Source organism: Bombina bombina, chromosome 3 (assembly GCF_027579735.1).
Source record: "Bombina bombina isolate aBomBom1 chromosome 3, aBomBom1.pri, whole genome shotgun sequence".
Lineage (NCBI taxonomy): Eukaryota > Metazoa > Chordata > Amphibia > Anura > Bombinatoridae > Bombina > Bombina bombina.
Window position 1 is genome coordinate 200662851 of NC_069501.1, and position 12245 is coordinate 200675095.

Consider the following 12245-nt stretch of genomic DNA (forward strand, 5'->3'; position numbering starts at 1 on the left):
TTGCCTGATAGAGTTTATTAGTGTACACAAATTTCTTTTCAAATTGGCTTACAAAAATATTGGCGTATGAAGGGGCCACATTGGAGCCCATAGCTGTGCCCTTTCTCTGGCGGTAGCATGTGTCCTGGAATAAAAAAATAATTCAAATACAATGCAATGTTGAGCATCTCTTCTATAAATTTGCATTGGGAATTGGTATAGGTGTTTCCATGTTTTAATAATTCTAACACTGGCTGTACCCCTGCCTCATGGGGGATAGCTGTATACAAGCTAACAATATCTAAAGAGAAGAGTATGTCCACTTCATCTACTAGTAGTTTTTATTTTTTCCAAGAAGTCCCCTGTGTCTGTAAGAAAAGACTTCTGGGCCCCAGCCATGGGATTTAAAATTTTATCAAGAAAGATGGCAATATTCATAAAGACCGATTCTGTACTTGCCACGATCGGCCTACCTGGGGGTTCCATTAAGTTTTTATGAATATTTGGTGTTGTGAGATATCTGGCATAGATTATTCCTTATATATTATCTTCTATTTGCTCTTTCACTGTACTGTAAAGTGATATGTGCATAGGGCCCCATTCATGAAGCTGCGGATGTATCTTTGGGGCCTCAGTGTTTCGGGCTTGCAAAAGTATTGGCCTGAAACACTAGTTAAGTAGCTGTGGTTTTAAAGTGTGGCAGAATTAAATTATCACAATCCGATTGGGATGATTGAAATGGGACTGCATTGCACAATCTGGGACTTATATGCAGACAGTAAAGACAGGCAGAGTATGCTGCCTGCTCACCGCAAAGTTGGGCAGACAGGTACATGGGAGTGAATCTTGTCCACCCTGCTTTAATAAATTGGGTCCATATAGACAGTTCTATACAAAGAAGCATAAATAGGAAAAATATATTACAGAGAACTCTTGGTTCTTGCACACACTAAAGCACATGTGCACACACATTGTAAAAAGCCCATTTTCTTTTTTAGAACATAAGAAAGTGTCAGACAGTTCTGTTGCAGGAAGTGTACAGAACATATTCCAAAGTTTAAGAATGTACACAGTTTTTAGACATTCATGATTTACTGCTAATGCCTCTCATGTCAGCAAATCTCAATTAAACTCACACTATCTTATCTTTGAAAGATTGTTTTTTAAGTTGCATGGGACAATAGGAAACAGACAGTAGTCAGCCTATATTCCCTTAAACTGACATTAAAGTCTTTTATATTTTTGTTGCATTTGAAATAAAATCATTTTTTTACCATAAAATGTATCACAATTTTCATTTAAATTAAACACATTTTTCTACTGAGAGGATGATTTCTTTTGGCTGTTATGCTTGTAAGGTGTCTCATTCACCACCAATAAAGTAGTGAGAGATCTGCTTATTAGCCACCTAGCAATCAGTCCAAAATGTTCAATTTTACACTAAGAGGCACTTTCTACTAGTGTCAAAATCAAAATAAATAGCTTTAATATGATATTTTATTCATGCAAAAATATTTTTATTATCTTTAAATAGTGCTATTTCATATGAATCATAGAAATGTTTAATGTCTTACATATATCCAAATAGGTACAAGGTCAGGCCTATATTTGGAATGCCTTGAGGTGCACAGGTTAATGAATAGTTAAAGCAAATGCCAACAGATAGTCCACTTTCTCCTTGTAACATTCTTTAGTATGCAAAGAAGGGGATGAAAGGGGAGCACCAGTTTAGAAAGACAAACAAATTGATAAAACAATTTCTACAATTGCACTAAAATGTCAGTTGGCTATTTTTAATTACTAGTTGTTGGTGCTGTTTTTAAAGGGACATTAAACACATTCACCAAGATTACAAGTTGAGCGCTAAACAGTGTGCGTAAATAGCGCAACAAAAATAGCGTTATCGCACTCTCGATAGCGCTGCCATTACAAGTTACAGAAAAACCTTCTATAGTTGTGTGGTATGGTGCGTTAAGCTTCATACCGCACAAAACCCAAGACCTGACTTTACAGTTTTCCCCCATAGACATCAATAGGGAGAAAATTTTAGAAAAAAACTTACACCTGCAATCGTGGAATGGCGATCGCAATAACGCAACCCCATTGATGTCTATGGTGAAAAGAAAGTTATGTTAAAACCTAACACCCTAAAATAACCCCCTAGACTAGACACCCCTAATCTGCCACCCCCGACACTAATTAAAGTTATTAACCCCTAATCTACTGCCGCCCCCGACATCGCAGACACTAATTAAAGTTATTAACCCCTCCACTGGCCCCCCACCTCGCTACAAATAAACTCAACCTATTTACCCCTAAACCTTCGGCGCCCCACATTGCTACTAATAAACTAAACCTATTAACCCCTAAAAAGGGCCACACACCCCATCGCAAATCACTAAATTAAACTATAAACCCCTAAACCTAACACCTTCTAACTCTAAATTAAATTTACAATATAACTATCTTAAAAAAATAAAAACTTACCTGTGTGATAAAAAAAACTAAGATTAAAATAAAAATAAACCTAACCTAACTATTTTGAGAACATAAAATAAACTACAAATAAAAAAAACTAAATTACAACTTTACCAAAAAATATAAACGCTAAAGTTACGGACAATAAAAAAACACTAAGATTACAAAAAATAATAAACGAAATGATTCAAAATAATAAAAATTACACCTAATCTTATAGCCCTATAAAAACAAAAAAGTCACCCCAAAATAAAAACACCCCTAACCTAACAATAAACTACCAATAGCCCTTAAAAGGGCCTTTTGTAGGGTTTTGCTCTAAGTTAAAGAGCTCTTTTACCTTTAAAAATGACTAAGCCCCCCTAAAAGTAAACATTATGCCTACATAAGGATTACAACAGGAATAAGGGGGGGGGGGACTCGTAGCTCCCATAGACTGACCATTGACACTCAGAGACTTACCCCTGGTGCTGCAACTCTACATACTTTTTGCACACTCTAGTGACCATTGCTTTATAGATACTAATGAAGCAGCGAGCCTAAAATGGAAGTTAATAAGCAGTTGTCATAAGACCACTGCTCCTTAACCTGTTCACCATTTAAATCATCCCGATCAGATACGATTGAGATGATTGACAGCCTCTGCTTGTGCAATGATAAAGGCAGACAGAGTATGCTGTCTGCATTTAGCAATGTTGAGAGGACTTGATTCGCTATAGATAATCATGTCCGCTCGACATATAGTAAATCTACCCCTAAAACTTTACACTTATTTACAACAACTAATTAAACTATGCTTTTCTATGGCTGCATTATTCTATCTATAATTTATTTAGGCCTAGATTTGGAGTTTTGTCGGTAACGACCCGAAAAACTAATGCCGGCTTTTTTCTGGCCGCACCATAAAAATAACTCTGGTATCGAGAGTCCACATAAAGGCTGCGTTAGGCTCCAAAAAAGGAGCGTAGAGCATTTTTAACACAGCTTCAACTCTCGATACCAGAGTTGCTTACGGACGCGGCCAGCCTCAAAAACGTGCTCGTGCACGATTCTCCCATAGGAAACAATGGGGCTGTTTGAGCTGAAAAAAAACCAAACACCTGCAAAAAAGCCGAGTTCAGCTCCTAACGCAGCCCCATTGTTTGCTATGCGGTAACCCTTCCTACGTCTGCACCTAACACTCTAACATGTACCCCGAGTCTAAACATCCCTAACCTTACACTTATTAACCCCTAATCTGCCGCCCCCGCTATCGCTGACCCCTGCATATTATTATTAACCCCTAATCTGCTGCTCCGTAAACCGCCGCTACTTACATTATCCCTATGCAGTGATGTGCAGTCACTAGAGGCAGGTGAGGCAGTGCTTCACCTCTCATATGGGCAAAAATATATTTTTTTTTATTGACTTTAAAAAAAAAAAAAAAAAAATTGTATTTTTTTCCCCCAGCATTTTTTTTTTCACAGCTATATGTTGTGCAATGAAGAGGCACAAGCAGGTCTGCCCACCATTACACAACATGCTGCGCCATCTACTGGATGAAAGTGGTTAAGATCATTGCATGGCCCATTAACTGCTTATTTGAGGCAGTCCTATTTTGGGCTGAACCAATCCAGTGAGAGGCATTAGTAAATGGAACTTAAAGTTGGGGCTGGATGTTAAATGATATAAAATAAAACAAAAATGGAAAAAAAACAACTTTCATTTATTTTGTTGCTGTCCTGTGAACCTGCTAGCTTTGCTAAAGTGAAAAAGAGAGTTCTGTTCTTCCCCTCTAAGTGCAGTGGAATGTGCCACTGTCACTTCCTGAATCCTTACAGAGCAGGAAGAGAGAGGCACAGAGAGCACTGTTTCAGCCCCATCTTATTAAAGTAAGATTTTACTGAAAAGGATTCTGTTAGTGAAAATGATAATTCAATGAATGTGGTTTAGTGTTTTTTTTACTCTTTTACAGCAAAGGATCGTTTTTGTATTTTGTTTACTCAAACTTTACACCCACTAACTTAGCAGCTTGCCTCTGTACTGCACACTAATGTATGGTCTCATTTAGTTATAGTCTCACTTAGTCTCTGTAGCTTTGCTGTTTTATTACTTAAAGTGAATGTAAATTTTGATGCTAAAGTGCCCGGTTTTTAAAACTTCGATTAAAAACAGGGGCACTTTAATTCATAAAAATTTTCATTTCACTCCTGTTGTGAAAAAAAACTCACCTTTTAATCTTCACAGCAGCTCCAGCTTCCTCCACCTGTTTCAAAGCTTCTTCCTGGGTCTAAAATGAGGCATCGGCTTCCTCCAATCACAGCAGTGAATCAGACACTGAATCCCCCGGGGGGGAAGCTGTGATTGGAGAATGACCTATCAATCATTTCTGACATCAGAAATGGCTTGTGAGACCGGAGAAAGCTGGAGCTGCTGTGAAGTTTAAAAGGTAAGTTTTTTGTCACAACAGGAGTGAAATGTAAATTTTTATGAATTAAAGTGCCCCTGTTTTTAATCAAAGTTTTAAAAACCGGGCACTTTAGCATCAAAATTTACATTCACTTTAAAAATGCAGTGGTCCCTCTCCCCCCCCCTTGTATGTGTGTGTGTGTGTGTGTGTGTCTCTCTCTCTATCCATCTCTCTCCTTATGTGTTGTTCTCCCCCATGGTCTCTTTCTCTCTCTGTCTCTCTTCCTCCCCCTCAGACTCTCTCATTCCTTATGTGTCTCTCTAACCCTCTGTGTGTGATTGTGTCTCTCTCTAACCCTCTGTGTATGATTCTCTCTCTCTCTCTCTCTCTCTCTCTCTCTCTCTCTCTCTCTCTCTAACCCTCTGTGTGTGATTGTGTCTCTCTCTAACCCTCTGTGTGTGATTGTGTCTCTCTCTAACCCTCTGTGTGTGATTGTGTCTCTCTCTCTCTCTCTATCTCTAACCCTCTGTGTGTGATCGTGTCTCTCTCTAACCCTCTGTGTGTGATTGTGTCTCTCTCTCTCTTTCTCTCTAACCCTCTGTGTGTGATTGTGTCTCTCTCTCTCTCTTTCTTTCTCTCTCTAACCCTCTGTGTGTGATTGTCTCTCTCTCTCTCTTTCTCTCTCTCTAACCCTCTGTGTGTGATTGTCTCTCTCTCTTTCTCTCTCTCTAACCCTCTGTGTGTGATTGTGTCTCTCTCTCTTTCTCTCTAACCCTCTGTGTGTGATTGTGTCTCTCTCTAACCCTCTGTGTGTGATTGTGTCTCTCTCTTTCTCTCTCTCTCTCTCTCTCTAACCCTCTGTGTGTGATTGTGTCTCTCGCTCTCTCTCTTTCTTTCTCTCTCTCTCTAACCCTCTGTGTGTGATTGTGTCTCTCTCTCTCTCTCTCTCTCTCTCTCTCTCTTTCTCTCTAACCCTCTGTGTGTGATTGTGTCTCTCTCTCTCTCTTTCTTTCTCTCTCTCTCTAACCCTCTGTGTGTGATTGTGTCTCTCTTTCTCTCTCTCTCTAACCCTCTGTGTGTGATTGTGTCTCTCTCTAACCCTCTGTGTGTGATTGTGTCTCTCTCTTTCTCTCTCTCTCTCTAACCCTCTGTGTGTGATTGTGTCTCTCGCTCTCTCTCTAACCCTCTGTGTGTGATTGTGTCTCTCTCTCTCTCTCTAACCCTCTGTGTATGATTGTGACTCTCGATCTCTCTCTAACCCTCTGTGTATGATTGTGACTCTCGATCTCTCTCTAACCCTCTGTGTGTGATTGTGTCTCTCGCTCTCTCTCTAACCCTCTGTGTGTGATTGTGTCTCTCGCGCTCTCTCTAACCCTCTGTGTGTGATTGTGTCTCTCTCTTTCTCTCTCTAACCCTCTGTGTGTGATTGTGTCTCTCTCTTTCTCTCTCTAACCCTCTGAGTGTGATTGTGTCTCTTTCTTTCTATCTCTCTCTCTAACCCTCTGTGTGTGATTGTGTCTCTCTTTCTCTAACCCTCTGTATGTGATTGAATCATTGTGTCTCTCTCTCTTTCTCTCTCTCTAACCCTCTGTGTGTGATTGTCTCTCTCTCTCTTTATTTCTCTCTCTCTAACCCTCTGTGTGTGATTGTGTGTCTCTCTCTCTTTCTCTCTCTAACCCTCTGTGTGTGATTGTGTCTCTCTCTCTTTCTCTCTCTAACCCTCTGTGTGTGATTGTCTCTCTCTCTTTCTCTCTCTCTCTAACCCCTCTGTGTGTGATTGTGTCTCTCTCTCTTTCTCTCTAACCCTCTGTGTCTCTCTCCCCCGTCTGTCTCTCCCTCTCCCCCCGAATGCTTTTCTGTGTTTCTGTCTACCTTTTATTTATTTAATTAATGAATTGATAGTGCCACCTGATGGTGTGGCTTTATTTAAAGGGGTGAGGCCAAGCGCCCCACCATCTTTAAATTTCACCAGCCGCCACTGGATCAAGACATTTTTATATTTACTGCATAATGAAAGAATCTATAAGCATAATTTGCAGCATTAAAGTAAAAAGTATGTTTTAAACATATTTTAATGGGCATGGATTTCTAGATCTCATAATCAGAGCAAGCCTTGTGTTATCTGGCAAGAGTTTCTGTTACAATCCTTTTAGACTAAAATCAGATGTTTACTAAGTTGACCAGTTTTCCAAGACACCATTTAAAGGGACATGAAACCCATATCAATCCCATATGCAAATTTAAATAACTTTCCAATTTACATCTAATATCTATTTTTTTTCATTCTTTTGATATCCTTTGTTGAAAATCATATCTAAATATGCTCAGTAGCTGCTGATTGGTGGCTGCACATAGATACCACATGTGATTGGCTCACCCATGTGCATTGCTATTTCTTCAACAAAGGATATCTAAAGAATGAAGGCGTATCCTAGCCACTGCCTCACTAGCCTCTGACGTCACTGCACGTCACTGTCCCTATGTACCCCTAATCTGCTGCCCCTAACACCGCCGACCCCTATATTATATTTATTAACCCCTAATCTGCCCCCCACAACGTCGCCTCCACCTGCCTACACTTCTTAACCCCTAATCTGCCGACCGGACCTGAGCGCTACTATAATAAAGTTATTAACCCCTAATCCGCCTCACTAACCCTATCATAAATAGTATTAACCCCTAATCTGCCCTCCCTAACATCGCCGACACCTAACTTCAATTATTAACCCCTAATCTGCCGATCGAATCTCGCCGCTATTCTAATAAATGTATTAACCCCTAAAGCTAAGTCTAACCCTAATACTAACACCCCCCTAAGTTAAATATAATTTAAATCTAACGAAATTAATTATCTCTTATTAAATAAATTATTCCTATTTAAAGCTAAATACTTACCTGTAAAATAAATCCTAATATAGCTACAATATAAATTATAATTATATTATAGCTATTTTAGGATTTATATTTATTTTACAGGTAACTTTGTATTTATTTTAACCAGGTACAATAGCTATTAAATAGTTAAGAACTATTTAATAGCTAAAATAGTTAAAATAATTACAAATTTACCTGTAAAATAAATCCTAACCTAAGTTACAAATAAACCTAACACTACACTATCAATAAATTAATTAAATAAACTACCTACAATTACCTACAATTAACCTAACACTACACTATCAATAAATTAATTAAATACAATTGCTACAAAGAAATACAATTAAATAAACTAGCTAAAGTACAAAAAATAAAAAAGAACTAAGTTACAAAAAATAAAAAAATATTTACAAACATAAGAAAAATATTACAACAATTTTAAACTAATTACACCTACTCTAAGCCCCCTAATAAAATAACAAAGCCCCCCAAAATAAAAAAATGCCCTACCCTATTCTAAATTACTAAAGTTCAAAGCTCTTTTACCTTACCAGCCCTGAACAGGGCCCTTTGCGGGGCATGCCCCAAGAAGTTCAGCTCTTTTGCCTGTAAAAGAAAAAATACAATACCCCCCCCAACATTACAACCCACCACCCACATACCCCTAATCTAACCCAAACCCCCCTTAAATAAACCTAACACTAAGCCCCTGAAGATCATCCTACCTTGTCTTCACCATACCAGGTTCACCGATCGGTCCAGAAGAGCTCCTCCGATGTCCTGATCCAAGCCCAAGCGGGGGGCTGAAGAGGTCCATGATCCGGCTGAAGTCTTATCAGCCAATCGGAATTTGAGGGACGCCATCTTGGATGACGTCATTTAAAGGAACCATCATTCGTCGTTCAGTCGTCGGCCAGGATGGATGTTCCGCGGTGGAGGTCTTCAGGATGCTGCCGCTTCGCTCCGGATGGATGCCGCTTGGATGAAGACTTCAATCGGATGGAAGACCTCTTCTGGCCCGCTTGGATGAAGACTTCAGCCGGATCATGGACCTCTTCAGCCCCCCGCTTGGGCTTGGATCAGGACATCGGAGGAGCTCTTCTGGACCGATCGGTGAACCTGGTATGGTGAAGACAAGGTAGGATGATCTTCAGGGGCTTAGTGTTAGGTTTATTTAAGGGGGGTTTGGGTTAGATTAGAGGTATGTGGGTGGTGGGTTGTAATGTTGGGGGGGGGTATTGTATTTTTTCTTTTACAGGCAAAAGAGCTGAACTTCTTTGGGCATGCCCCGCAAAGGGCCCTGTTCAGGGCTGGTAAGGTAAAAGAGCTTTGAACTTTAGTAATTTAGAATAGGGTAGGGCATTTTTTTATTTTGGGGGGCTTTGTTATTTTATTAGGGGGCTTAGAGTAGGTGTAATTAGTTTAAAATTGTTGTAATATTTTTCTTATGTTTGTAAATATTTTTTTTATTTTTTGTAACTTAGTTCTTTTTTATTTTTTGTACTTTAGCTAGTTTATTTAATTGTATTTCTTTGTAGCAATTGTATTTAATTAATTTATTGATAGTGTAGTGTTAGGTTAATTGTAGGTAATTGTAGGTAGTTTATTTAATTAATTTATTGATAGTGTAGTGTTAGGTTTATTTGTAACTTAGGTTAGCATTTATTTTACAGGTAAATTTGTAATTATTTTAACTATTTTAGCTATTAAATAGTTCTTAACTATTTAATAGCTATTGTACCTGGTTAAAATAAATACAAAGTTACCTGTAAAATAAATATAAATCCTAAAATAGCTATAATATAATTATAATTTATATTGTAGCTATATTAGGATTTATTTTACAGGTAAGTATTTAGCTTTAAATAGGAATAATTTATTTAATAAGAGATAATTAATTTCGTTAGATTTTAATTATATTTAACTTAGGGGGGTGTTAGTATTAGGGTTAGACTTAGCTTTAGGGGTTAATACATTTATTAGAATAGCGGCGAGATTCGGTCGGCAGATTAGGGGTTAATAATTGAAGTTAGGTGTTGGCGATGTTAGGGAGGGCAGATTAGGGGTTAATACTATTTATGATAGGGTTAGTGAGGCGGATTAGGGGTTAATAACTTTATTATAGTAGCGCTCAGATCCGGTCGGCAGATTAGGGGTTAAGAAGTGTAGGCAGGTGGAGGCGACGTTGTGGGGGGCAGATTAGGGGTTAATAAATATAATATAGGGGTCGGCGGTGTTAGGGGCAGCAGATTAGGGGTACATAAGGATAATGTAGGTGGCGGCGCTTTGCGGTCGGCAGATTAGGGGTTAATAAGTGTAGGCAGGTGGAGGCGACGTTGAGGGGGGCAGATTAGGGGTTAATAAATATAATACAGGGGTTGGCGGTGTTAGGGGCAGCAGATTAGGGGTACATAAGGATAACGTAGGTGGCGGTCGGCAGATTAGGGGTTAAAAAATTTTTTTAGAGTGTCGGCGATGTGGGGGGACCTCGGTTTAGGGGTACATAGGTAGTTTATGGGTGTTAGTGTATTTTAGAGCACAGTAGTTAAGAGCTTTATAAACCGGCGTTAGCCCAGAAAGCTCTTAACTACTGACTTTTTTCCTGCGGCTGGAGTTTTGTCGTTAGATGTCTAACGCTCACTTCAGAAACGACTCTAAATACCGAAGTTAGAGAAATCCCATTGAAAAGATAGGATACGCAATTGACGTAAGGGGATCTGCGGTATGGAAAAGTCGCGGCTGGAAAGTGAGCGTTAGACCCTATTTTGAGTGACTCCAAATACCGGCGGTAGCCTAAAACCAGCGTTAGGAGCCTCTAACGCTGGTTTTCACGGCTAACGCCAAACTCTAAATCTAGGCCTTAGTGTTTATTGTCCCTTTAAAATTACATGAAACCCAATTTTTTTCTGTCATGATTAAAAAAGAGCATGCAATTTTAAACTACTTTCCAATTTACTTCCAGTATCTAGATTTCTTTATTCTCTTAATATCCTTTGTTGAAAAGAATATCTAAATATGCTCAGTAGCTGCTGTTTGGTGGCTGCACATAGATGCCTTGTGTCATTGGCTCACCCATATGCATTGCAATTTCTTCAGCAAAGGATATCTGAAGAATGAAGCAAATTAGATCATAGAAATACATTTGAATGTAGTTTAAAATTGTATTCTTTATCTGAATCATGAAAGAAAAAAATTGGGTTTCATGTCCCTTTAACTGTCCTCAGTATAGAGGAAAACATGTCTGCGCCTATAGCTTTATGTACACTAAAACCTTCATCTTATTTTTTCAATATTTAAACAACTAATATAATTTAAAAAAAAAAAGAAGTATATTATCCGGAGGCTAAGCTTTGCATTTAATAGACGTCAACATTTATTTAGTGTTTAATGTCTTTTTCATTAAAAAAATAAATAACAAAAATACACTAATTCAAATTAATTAATTAATTCAAAGAACACGTCTCTTAAAGAGTCCTTACATAATGAAGGAAAAGTTTGAATAAAGAGAGCGTTTAGTTTGGTATAGAGCACATACAACTGTTATGTCCCTTTAAATAAAAAATACAGCTCTTGTAACAATTTCAGTTGCAGCAGAAAGAACATAAGTTTCAATTTACAGATCATGTTTAAAGAGCTTCATTTTCACAGCAAAGCTACACTTTTAAATTAATGTTTGATCTCAGCGAGCCGGGGAAACTGATTTACTTAAGGCTCCTACAATACATTTTATATTTTCATGCAGCTGTATAATTAAATTGCAAAAATAAAATGATCTGTATTGCACAGCAGTTTGGGTGTTTTATTTGGTTGTTTTTATACTATATTAATCAATATGAACAGCCCCTGACTGAAGTTGAAAACATTTTTAAGTTAGAAAAAATATAACTGCAAAATCTACACATGAAAAACAAATGAACAGGAAAAATACAAGAAACAGTGATCTTTTAAATATAAAGAGAAAGTAAAATGTGACATAATGAAACTTGATTGTTTATATGGAGCACACAATTAAAAAAAAAATACTTCTTTTATCAAATTTCTCAAAATTCTTTTGGTATACTTTTAGGAAAAGCAAACCTAGGTTGGCTCCACTCCATGACAACAGTGTTTAGAACCTTTTACATTATTACAAACATTCTTGCAACCAATGCTGCCCCAGAGTGCTAAAGACACATGCACACAGGGGCAAACTGAGCACCCGGGCAAATAGGACCTGGATGTAGGGGAATTACATCTTTGAATAGAAACATATTTGCAATATACATTTATTGGGACAAATGCTTCTAGTAAAAGTAATCACTGTTTTAGTGTTAATATTTTACTCTGCACGTGCATGTGAAGTATAGCTAGATATTGTCACTGCACCAGCATTTTAAGTACTGAAGCAGCTCAGATTGCCAGCAAAGCTTGTATCATTTCAGCAATTAACAAACTGAGGCCTAGATTTAGAGTTCGGCGGTAAAAGGGCTGTTAACGCTCCGCGGGTTTTTTTCTGGCCGCACCATAAATTTAACTCTGGTAT